The sequence below is a fragment of the Perca fluviatilis genome, chromosome 8 (genome assembly GCF_010015445.1).
Source record: "Perca fluviatilis chromosome 8, GENO_Pfluv_1.0, whole genome shotgun sequence".
Taxonomy (NCBI): Eukaryota; Metazoa; Chordata; class Actinopteri; order Perciformes; family Percidae; genus Perca; species Perca fluviatilis.
The window spans coordinates 38008480-38021024 of NC_053119.1; positions in this window are offsets into that span (position 1 = coordinate 38008480).

Sequence of the window (12545 nt, forward strand, 5' to 3'; positions counted from 1 at the left end):
AATAACAAACTCCAAACCAAGGTTTACAAACAGTGGCCCACACTGGAATCTCACACACACACACACACACACACACACACACACACACACACACACACACACACACACACACACACACACACACACACACACACACACACACACACACACACACACCAGAGAGACTGCAGAAAAGAAAACTGCCACAACAAGAGTGCTGGTCACAAAATACCACAAGCCTTTGATCTGCCAGACAGGAACAAAGACATAATCCATGTTTCATAGAAACTCTACATGAAAACCAAACACAAAGTCACAGACACACACACACACACACACACACACACACACACACACACACACACACACACACACACACACACACACACACACACACACACACACACACACACACACACACACACTGTATGCCATGGATGACTGCCAAGAGAGAGAGGCCACCTATTATCAGGGAAAGGACGACTCTCGGTTGAAAACGATCAGTTATTATTGTAGGATACTCGTAGGGTTCAGATTTGATCATTGGCAAATTATCAAAGCTGTTTTATCAATATTAATAAAGTTATGAATATGGTTATTAATAACTTTATCAAATCGACAAACAATCAAAACGGGGCACCACCCTGCAAGTCAGGGACCAATAATCAAACTGTGGAACAGTCTCATTTCTGTAGTAATCCTTTAAAAGGAAACAAAGGAAGGGGTGAATTCGAGCATGGACCTGTTCAACCAGCAATTATCACAATAAGTACACAAATAATCACAAGCAATTGCTATTTAAGTATAATAAGATTTATTAACGTCACAGTTATCAGTAGCTAATCAATAATCCTTCAATAATAAACATATACTTTTTACAATATCACAACCAAACAAAGCAAAAACAAAGTGGCATATGTCATGGACACGTCTGTGTCTGTGTGTGGGCGTGTGTGAGAGTGAGTGTGTGTGTGTGTGTGTGTGTGTGTGTAACAGTGAGTGAAAGTGGAGGGGGCGGTGTCGAAATGTAGTTCTAACAAAAAAACTACAAAATGGCTACTCCTGTGAGCTGCACAAAACTATTTAGCCTCAAGAGGGCGGTAGTGGTGCTGGGTGCCCGAGGAGGGGTTGAAGAGGTCGAGCGGGTTGCTAGGCAACGCGCACGCTTAAACCGTATGCTAGGTCATGTGTTAGCTCTGTACAAATGTAAGCCAACTCCATGTGGTTAAGCTAGCAGCGTTAGCTCGGGAGCTACGTGGCTAGCTTGTGTGTGGGGGTATGTGTGTGTATAATTAGTAAAAGAAGAAAGTTGAAGGGAAGAGGCACTCTGATCTTAGTTATCGATAATGGCCAGCCCAGTGGCTAACAGCTGATTTCCGCGATTATCTCGCAGACAGTAACTAAACTCCGTGAATGGAGTGATTTAGCAGGTAGCGATTACGGTTTTACCCAGCTACTTAACACCACATAATCAACAGTATCGTGATCAATTATACATTCACAGAACCAGATTAATAACTACGTATAGGCCAGTACATAATTAAAATCACAGATCCTTGAGCATTTCGGATCTCATCAATCCCAGGGGCTTTGCCACTGTGGAGTTGTTTAACTACATCAGTGACTTCCGCCTGGGAAATTGACAACAATCCCCCGTCATCCTCCAGTTCTGCCTCTAACATAGAGGGCGTATTAGTCGGATTCAGGAGTTCCTCAAAATGCTCCTTCCACCGCCCTATTACCTCCTCAGTTGAGGTCAACAGTGTGCCATCCTTACTATACACAGCTTGGATGGTTCCCCCCCCCCTCCTGAGGTGGCGAACAGTTTTCCAGAAGCACCTTGGTGCCGACCGAAAGTCCTTCTCCATGTCTTCTCCAAACTTCTCCCACACCCGCTGCTTTGCCTCTTTCGCGGCAGAGGCTGCAGCCCTTTGGGCCCTTTGGGCCCTTTGGTACCCTGCAACTGCCTCCGGAGTCCTCTGGGATAACATATCCCAGAAAGACTCCTTCGCAGTCGGACAGCTTCCCTGACCACCGGTGTCCACCACGGTGTTCGTGGGTTACCGCCCCTTGAGGCACCTAAGACCCTAAGATCACAGCTCCTCGCCGCAGCTTCAGCAATGGAAACTTTGAACATTGTCCACTCAGGTTCAATGCCCCCAGCCTCCACAGGGATGCACGAAAAGTCAACATACCGCCGTGAATATTAGCTGGCTATTTTTCCTACAGTAGACAGTGAATGGCGATGAACATGGCAGATTTCGTGAGAGACGAAATCTGCTATTTGTACTCGTTGTGAATACGCAGGCCACAAGAAGTAATTAGCTTTTTTGGGGGGTTTTTTGGCTCACTTTTACTCTACATGCTAACTGGCAACATAGGATTCCATTTACTGCGTTAAGCTAAGCTAGTGGCGGCGCTGCCGGACTAAGATAATGCATGCATTGAGACAAAAATGCGTTTGCCCACCTATATAATTATAGAGGAGAAGGTGAATAACCCTTTTTCAACAAACGGTGGTGTATTAATGGCTCTGGAGGGATCTTTACTTTTCTTTTTTTTCTTTTTAATACTTTTGTTTCCAGAGGGAGCTTTTCAAAGTTTAAAACCTGATAATGTCACTGTGATGTCATCAAGGTCTCATCATTTTTAACAGAAAGCCTGAGTTACAAACTGGATGTGCAGATTTTGAACGAAGTGGCCATTTAGGACGCCAGGAGAGTCTTATGAAAGAGGCCATCGAGTTGCATCATGAGAAATGTTTACCTTGCACGGCAGCTGGATTCTTGCAATATCACTAGATCACGCGAGAATGGGGGATCACATATCACACGAAAATCCACCTTGTCAGGCTTCAAGTAATGCGTTGGTGCCTGAACAGCAGCGAACCAAAACAATCAGAGTCCGGGGAGGAACTACTGGCAGCTATGGGTTTACAGTAGGTGTGTGTGTGATGGCTGCGACTGTTAGTTCAAAACAAAAATGGCGATGTTTGTGGTGATTGGAAGAACCATCTGTCTATCACGTTGATAGACAGATGGTTCATCCAACCACCAGCCATATATATATACATTACAGGCCAAAAGTTTGGACACACCTTCTCATTCAATGCGTTTCCTTTATTTTCATGACTATTTACATTGTAGATTCTCACTGAAGGCATCAAAACTATGAATGAACACATGTGGAATTATGTACTTAACAAAAAAGTATGAAATATCTGAAAACATGTCTTATATTTTAGATTCTTCAAAGTAGCCACCCTTTGCTTTTTTTGATAACTCTGCAAATCCTTGGTGTTCTCTCAATGAGCTTCGGGAGGTAGTCACCTGAAATGGTTTTCACTTCACAGGTGTGCTTTGTCAGGGTTAATTAGTGGATTTTTTTTCCCTTATTAATAAAAAGCAAAGGGTGGCTACTTTGAAGAATCTAAAATATAAGACATGTTTTCAGTTATTTCACACTTTTTTAAGTACATAATTCCATATGTGTTCATTCATAGTTTTGATGCCTTCAGTGAGAATCTACAATGTAAATAGGAAACGCATTGAATGAGAAAGTGTGTCCAAACTTTTGGCCTGTACTGTATATATATATATATATATATACAAGTGCCTAATAATAATAATAATAATAAATTGAATTATATAGCGCTTTCATGGACTCAAAGTCGCTTTACAAGGCAGGGTAGATTATAAAAACATAACAAAACAAAACGAGCAAACAAAACAAGTAGAACAAAACAAGATACAGATGAAAAAGGGAGGGGGCAGGTGGACTATGGGTAGGCTGAGGTGAAGAGATGGGTCTTGAGGCGGGACTGGAAGATGGTGAGGGACTCAGAGGCGCGGATCTCTTGGGGGGGGGAGGGAGTTCCAGAGCCTGGGAGCTGCTCTGGAGAAGGCTCTGTCCCCAAAACAGCGCAGGTTGGACTTTTGGATGGAGAGGAGACCGGCTGAGGTGGATCTGAGGGACCGTGAGGGTTGGTAAGGGGAGAGGAGGTCAGTGAGGTATGAGGGGGCCAGATGGTGGAGGGCTTTATAGGTGAGGACCAGGATTTTGTAGGTGATCCGGTGGGAAATGGGAAGCCAGTGGAGTTGTTTTTAGGACTGGAGTGATGTGGGGATAGCAGGTTTAGTGGGCATGGTTGAGTGCGTTCTTGGACCAGTTGGAGTCGGTTGTTTTGTTGTAGAGCTGATGGACGTGGAGAGTGAGTGAGTTGCAGTAGTCCAGTCGGGAGGAGATGAACGAGAAGGTGAATTCAGTCTTTCGGAAGGGGTGTGAGAGAGGTTTAGTTTTGGAGGTGTGAGGTGAAAGAAGGAGGTTTTAATAGACTTGACGGATGTGTGCTAGGGGGAGGGTGGAATCAAAGATAACGCCAGGGCAGTCGGGCCTGGGGAGATGGGGGAGAGACAATGGTGGGTCGATGGTTGTTTTTTGCGGATAGTGGTTAATTTGGAGCGTTTAATGTAGAAAGGAAATGTATGATTCAGCATATTTGGAGCTTGACCTACACAAGGGACTAAAAGTCAGGATATATTGGCCTCTGCTTTGATTTGGACCTTTTTTTTCCCTTTCTGCTGTGAGCCCCCTTGAGCCAACTTTATACTTTATGAATGTGACACACGCACTATGATGTTTGTTCATATATAGAAGATGTAGAAAACTGGTGAGACAAGCTCATGAGCAACTAAGTGGAACTATTTCACTTTTCACCTCACAACCCGCTGCGTATGTGTGTGTATGTGTGTGTGGGATTGTCTTTATTTGACCCTTTCAACATCAACTCCAATAAAGCAAAAAACACAGAGAGCTTTGAAGTCTAACTGGACTTATATAAGTGCCTCCCGGTCACTTTGACCCCGCACTGGAACCCCTGGGCTCAGGGTTGCTATAGAAACAGCTGAAATAGTTCTTTTGTTCTTATTTTTTTTATTTTATTTTTTTAGCCAACCTTGCTCCCGCGGGTCATATTAAGGAATGCTGCACAGCTACCTGGGTTTAAAGCGCTCAGTAGTGGGATGGGAAAGAGCACAAATGTGCGTGACTGGAAGAAAGTTGGAGATGGTTGAAATACAGTAAGAAAATAGTAAGAGCCATACCTGTCAAGTATCCCGTTTTGGCCGGGAAAGTCCCGGTATTTTACCCTTCTTTCCCGCCGTCCTCCCGTATTAGTATTTTCCCGTAAATCTCCCGTATTTTAACCTGCGTTATTAAAAAATAATACCCCGGGTCCGGAAGCGGAGTAAAAAAAACATTCCCAATCTGAGCTTCGTCACTAGCCTCGCGATAACTGCCACCTGCAGTAGCCTACTACAGATACTGTAGATGGCAGTTGTCGCGAGTTTAGTGTGTAGGTCAGATGATGAGTGACAATGCGGGGAAAAAAAAGAAGAGACGGATGATGGACGCTTCGACAGAGACGGTGCGCTGCCAAAACTTATGAAGGCTTTACTATGCATTCCCCATAGCAATGCAAGTTGAGAAAGGGTGTTTAGCATGGTACGAAATATTGTTACAGAGAATAGGATGACGTTAGACAACAGAACTGTTTGCGCTCTACTCTTGTGTAAACCACTCTGTAAACCACTCTGGCCCAGCCCACAAATACCCCTTTCAAAACAATCTTAAAGAATGCAAAGTCTGCAACAAATTTATACAATAACTCACTAAAAGAGTAAAGAAAAGTTATGTGAAATGAAAAGAAAAACTGTTAAAGAAAAGCAATATGAAATGAAAAGAATGTGTGGAATGAAAATAAAATGTAAAGACAAGCAATGTTATAAATTGTAAATGTTTTCAGCATTCTGCATCAAGTGGTGATTTTAGCTTTCTTGTACACCTGTCTTAAAATGTAAGGGATACTGGAGCTTGGTTGGGGTGGTGGGACTGCTTCGGTGGGTGCCGGGAAAATTTCCCTTATTTTCAAATCCAAAACTTGACAGGTATGGAGAGCTGGATTTAAAGAAAGAAAGAACTGTGTGCTGGTTAGGACCATTAGAGGATAAAGGATAATGATACAGGAGGGAAAGCAGTCAAGCTCGGGCATGGCTCTTACCTTCTCACTGATTAGAAGAAGAGACAGATGTGGTGGTAATGACAAATGATTATCTACAGGGCGTTTAGCTTAATGAGCTTTTTTAGCGACCAGACTCCCACACTACCTCCACCGAAGGTAGAAATGCATGCTGAAACATGCTACTGCTAGCCTGACATGGTCCGATACTGCTCCATTGGGCTGGGATTATGGGGCGTGTTTCAACCGAACCAGGAAAGAAAATGCCCCTGCTCTCAATTGGATAGATCTACAACCAATCAGAGCCACGGAGATTGTGACGTATTTTGAGCAACGCATAGTTGTGAACAGAACTCAACTGCACGCACGCTGGAAGAAGTAGAAGAAGAAGATAAGTGTAAACGATCTTTGCCGGTGTTTTAAAAAGAATTTAAGGATACACGGAGTACTTACCAACAAGATCATCATTTTTGAGAGAAATATTAAAGGTGAATGCATATACGAACAAGTTTTCCGTTTAGGATTATAACTCGATGACACGTTGATTACGTTGCTGTTGATCATCTGTCCATCATCGTATAAAGCCCGCCCTGACAATTTGATTGGTCCAAACTGCTCTGGTTCGAGCATAGATGCTCCACAACGGATCAAGTCCAGACCGAACTTCTCGACCTTAAATGTTGTGGGCGGGGCTAAATTCGGCTGGCATCCAGGCTAGGTTACTGCATCACACATGGACAGTTTGGTGGCCTGTTGCTGATCTGAGATGTCCTGAGGTGATCCTCATTTTGAAAAATATGTTTTAGATGACTTTACAGATTGGAATTCATAATCAAAAAGTCCACAGCTTCAGCCTCCAAAACATTGCCACTAAATAATGAGCAGAGATGAACATTGCACAGGTTTACTGTTTTTTATTTGGAGTGGCTCCCCATCTAAGTTCAACTACTGTAATATTTTCAGTTTGCAAGATGTTGGCAATTGAAGCTATACAAGCTTAAAAAGACTCCAGACGTGAGAGGCAAAGAGACGGTACAGCAATCAGGTGAACTCCTCTTTTTCTGTTGTCAATCATTCCATATGCCCCTCTTTCTCCTTTTATCGACCCATCTGCTTTACTTCTGTTCTCCAGCTTTTTGTTTGAGTCCCTTGATCTTCTCTTATTTTTCCATCAGCTGGTGCCAGCCCGGATCTTTAAACAGCTGTCCCACTTTACAGTTTTTTTCAATTGCTTACACACTAAAATTAAAACTTTCCCACAATTAGCAAAACCTTACACTCAAGGAGCAAAACACTGACCTAGATTTGCACAACTGTAAGCACATTGTCAGCTTCACTCTTTTTGCAAAACATCACCCACAGTGATTTGCAAAACACTAAACACACTTGTATGCATTTGACACAGAAATGTATCATGATGTCATTTCCTTGCAATTTCAAAGCAAAGGCTTTCAAATGAACCAATTGGTTAAACACAGCCACCAGGTATGAAAACACATGATTGCTTAATTGTAGACACACCAATCAGGTTTAAGCACTATATAAAATGCAGCAGGTAAGTTCACCTGCCCTCAACCAAAATGGAAGGAGTTAGAAGAAGAAGACTGAGAGTGAGAGGGGGAAGGAGGTAGAGGAAGAGGCCCAGCCAGAGGTAAAGGCCGAGGTGGAGGTAGAGGAAGAGGAAGAGGGAGAGGGAGAGGAAGACCTGAAGCTGGAGAATATGCTCAAAGAAGAAGAGGACCAAATTTATCAAATGAAAGTCGCGTAACACTAGTGGACCATGTTGTGAACTACGGATTGACGCTGAGGGAGGCTGGACTAAGAGTTCAGCCAAATCTTAGCAGATATACAGTGGCATCTGTCATGAGGACATTTCGACAAGGAAACAGGTCAAAGAAAATCTGTCTACAGTTACAGTAATCAGCTGCTCATTGTATGCACCATATCAGCACTTTTGATACCCCTCCCTGTGACATTTGAGGGTCGAGAACGACAAGAAGGAAAGGGGCCCATATTCATGCAAGGGTTCACAATCTCCGGCCCCAGGCTCAGGTACCCCTCACTGAGGCCATTGAGGACCCCTGTGACCAAGTCGACGCTGCAGCTTTGCAGGGATGGATTCGACATTCAAGACGGTTGTCTTGCCAATGAAGATATTGCCTGTGATGTTGATGAAATTCTCTGGTCAGATCCACCTAGGGGAAGAGATAACGTCTAGTATTTTCTGTACTTTTTCAGATCTTTTTTTTTTTTTTTGTGATTGTAACCTGTACTGGATACAGGGAGTTTTGCCCACCCATGAGAAAGAGAGAGATATCATGGCTTGAAAACACGCGAAGCATGGTACATCCTAAGGAAGGCTCATTGTGGGACTGGCTCTAGTGGCTGTAATTCTGCACCAAGGCTGAAAGAGACTTCAGATACAGTATTAGAGGACCACTAAGGTCTATATAAAAGAGACTTCAGATACAGTATTAGGGGACCACTAAGGTCTATATAAAAGAGACTTCAGATACAGTATTAGGGGATCACTAAGGTCTATATAAAAGAGACTTCAGATACAGTATTAGGGGACCACTAAGGCCTATATAAAAGCATCCAAAAAGCAGTATGTCATGGGACCTTTAAAAATCATAGATGCAGTGGTACATTATCAGATTACATTACCAGTTAAGAAACTTTTCCATTTCTGTGTTGATGTATCTTGTTGATAGTCTAGTAAAGTGGAGCGGATGGCCCCGGTTATCCTCTCCTTGTGTCTTTATAGTCAAATAAATCCACAACACAATCTTATTCTGTGTCTGTGTGTGTGTGTGTGTGTGTGTGTGTGTGTGTGTGTGTGTGTGTGTGCGTGCGTGCGTGTGTGCGTGTGTGTGTTTTCAGTTGTATCACATCACCCAAACTCAAACTGTACAAATAAGACAGACAATCATCCCATCACTGACTAAAACTGTCATTAAGTCAGAGATTTATCTCCCCAAATGCCGGGATGCAGCTGTTGCTCGGTGAACTTTTTAAATGTGAGCCAGTAAAACACAGCAAAGTAGATTTTTATTGGTATTGATATACGGCACATCAAAGGGACGAAATCAGTTTTGATTGAACTGCGTGAGCCACAGTGCTGTAAAGACTTCGCACAACAGTGCAGGATGAAATCACATATGAGAATAAATACAGATGTAATAGCAACAGCTGCATTCGGGCATTTTTGCAGATAAATCTCTGACTTAATGACTGTTTTAGGATTGTATTCTGTGTATAATAAGTATTTTAAATGTATCGTACTGCACGTGTTGAGAGGTTACAGCCTGTAAGTGCAACTTTCAATCCTCTCCAAATCCAGCAGCCTAGTTCAGCCAACCAATCACAGCCGACACCTGACCCCTCAGACTGACCTCTGACCCTGCCTGACAGCCCTGATTTGGAATGAAAGGCTTTGATAGGATTCTGCTTCATGCTTCGGCATGACAGCCCACCAGAGTAGTGTGCTCATAAACATTAAAGTGACATGAAAATGATAAATGCCCTGTTCACCTTGTCAGCTTGCTTTGTTGCATAGACTTAATTGAAAATGCCAAGACAATAAGATTTTAGTGTTAGCCAAACCAGAGGCGTGTCTCTGTGGAGGGCAACTGGTGGTCTGTTGGTCCTAATGGTGCGTTCTTTTTGTCTTGTAATCGCGACTAGTAGCTCGAGCGTGACGTCACATCCGTGTCGAAAAACGAATAACCGCGGGTTGTTGCGTTCTTTTTGTCACACAATACTACGAGTCGGAGAAAAGATGGATTTTTGTAACATTTTTAGTAACATTTAGGATTCTATTCACCCAGTTATTGACATATTACACACATATATTTCACAGTTTGATACATGAAAATTACGTTTTGATTAACGTTAACGTTAGGCTACTGCTCTGCTTTCTGCTCAAGACTCGGCTTAAAGCCATTGTTGTCATATAGCAACCGAGCGTCTCTAGCCAATTTCAGCTGCACAAGCTACAAAATAACTAATTAGGCGGTATTTAACTCCTAATAAGACTGTAGCGACATGCCTATAGGTAGCAGTATACAGTGCTATGTGTACGACTTCTTCATTTGGTTACAACAAAGACAAAAGTGCTTAAAATTGTAGATAACCACTACGTGTGATGCACGACGTAGCCATCTTTGAAAGTGAACTCGGGGTCCTCTGAGTTCAGACGACTTGACGAGTCGTAAATACGACCTCGGGGGCGTTCTTTTTGCAACTTCCGGGTCGTAACTCCGGAAAACAACTCGTAAAACAACTTCGGTGGACAAAAAGAACGCACCATAACTGAACTATTGAATGAACTATAATGGCACTCGGAGAACGCAGACCAAGGCACGCGCTCACAATGTTAATGCAGTGTGAATCTTTCCAGTCGGGAACTCAACGCCCTATCTCGCAATGTTAACGAAATAAAAATAAATTTCGGTATCGGATTTGGATCCACTCCACACCCACATTGTATGGGTTCTTCCTCGGCCCACGTATCACACTTCTACCAAGTTTCGTGAAAATCAGCAGACAAACAAACCAACAATCCGACAAACTGAACTGAAAACACAACCTTCTTGGCGGAGGTAATAACATCTTGTACAGACATTCAGTATCCCCAGAGGATGAATTCTATTTACTTTGTTGATCCCCTGACTTTTCCTTGAGCGCCATCATGAGGTTTACTTTTTTTTGGTGAAATGTCTCCATCACTATCAGATGGATTGCTGTGAAATTTTGTAGACACACGTGATCCCCAGAGGATAAATCCTAACGTCTTTGGTGATCACCTGACGTTTCATTGAGCACCATCATCAACATTTTAAATTTCTCCAATACTTTGCTTTATGACCAAATACTTAAGTAATGACATTCACATCGGCTTCAGCTGTACTAGGTGTTTAGTGCTAATTATATCAGCATGCTAACACGCTACACTAAACATGACCTGGTAAACATTAGCATGCTTGCAGGCTGACATTAGCATTTAGATCAAAGCATTGCTGTACATAAATACAACCTCACAGTGCTGCTTGCATGACTGTAGAGTTCTCTATGACAAAATATGTATTCATAGGAAAAATCAAAGTCCACATTTAATATAGCTGAAGATTTCTATGAAGCATGAAAGAATTTGAAACCTTTCAGCCAAAAATGTGGTGAATAACAGAAGCAATCATGATCAATCCCAGGTGTATACACTCAGACATACAGTAGATACAATAAATGCATACTGTATATGCATATTACACCTTGTAAATGTTTCAAGTACACAGACACAGAAACCACACACTACCAACGCATGTGCCAAAACCTCGGTTAATCCATACAGCTCACATATTCCATCCAGATGCACAAACTGGACTTCATTATGTGACATATGCCCCACATATTCCCATTTGGTTTGTATAAAATCATACTTAACTGTTTGTATAATCGTCACATGTAGCTGAGGAGCTGCCCTGAACGATGAGCCAGATTCATCTCTGGACAGCTACCAACTGTTACGCCATGAATCAGGCTGGAATGAATCCTTACGATCAGAGAGTAGAAGCATGTGATGTGAAGCCTCCTGAGACTCGCAGACGTTCCACCCTGCAGAAACTAAGCAATAAAGTCTTTGCCTCCAGAGAAGGCCTCTCAGATGAAAGGAATTCTGTCTGTCTCTGAACACACTGATCGTCCATCGGCAGACTCTATCTCTTCCTTCCTCTCTCTCTCATTTCTGTCATTCAACTTTCCAAATTTGCATTCTGCTCTCATTCACAACTGTACTAATGGATGCCCTGTCCAGACTGAATGCCATGTCTGGGTTAGCTGTGGAAAAAGTTATGTGTATGGAGTACAGTATGTGTGTGTGTGTGTGTGTGTGTGTGTGTGTGTGTGTGTGTGTGTGTGTGTGTGTGTGTGTGTGTGTGTGTGTGCGCGCACTTAAAGTTGTTGTATCCGTAGCATGGAATGTGTGAATGTTTCACCCCTTGTCCTGTTCATGAATGTAATTGTTTAGTTTACTTAATATTCATGTATACATTCCAGAATTAGGAAGGAGGCAACATATCTGGGAATATTAGCACGCTGTCTACTACTGGAAACTGTGCAGCTGCAGATTTTCCCTATTAATTGTGGAAGAACTGAAGATAACTGAGGGTGTGGTACAGTACAGTACAGTTTTACAAAATCATGTCAAGATAATACAACACAGAGCTGAATTTCATTCCACTCCACCAGGCCTATCTAAAATCTAACACACAATTTTGCCTCTGTAGCAAATATTGTTGGTAGGACACATGGTTTAAACTGATCTTCCACATTTGTTCTTTCGTTTTAAAGCAATTCAGCTTAAAATATCAAAAAGGCCGATGGAGACAACGTTTTAGCCAACTCATTGAGCTAACGTTAGCTTAATTCGCAATCTGCTGGCTACAGTTGTAACTTTGGCAGTCGGCAGCTAGAAAGGAAAAGTCTGCTATTGTCTACCTCTGCCACGATTACTGAGAATTTTGAATGGTTCGCCGTTATCATGGTAATTGGC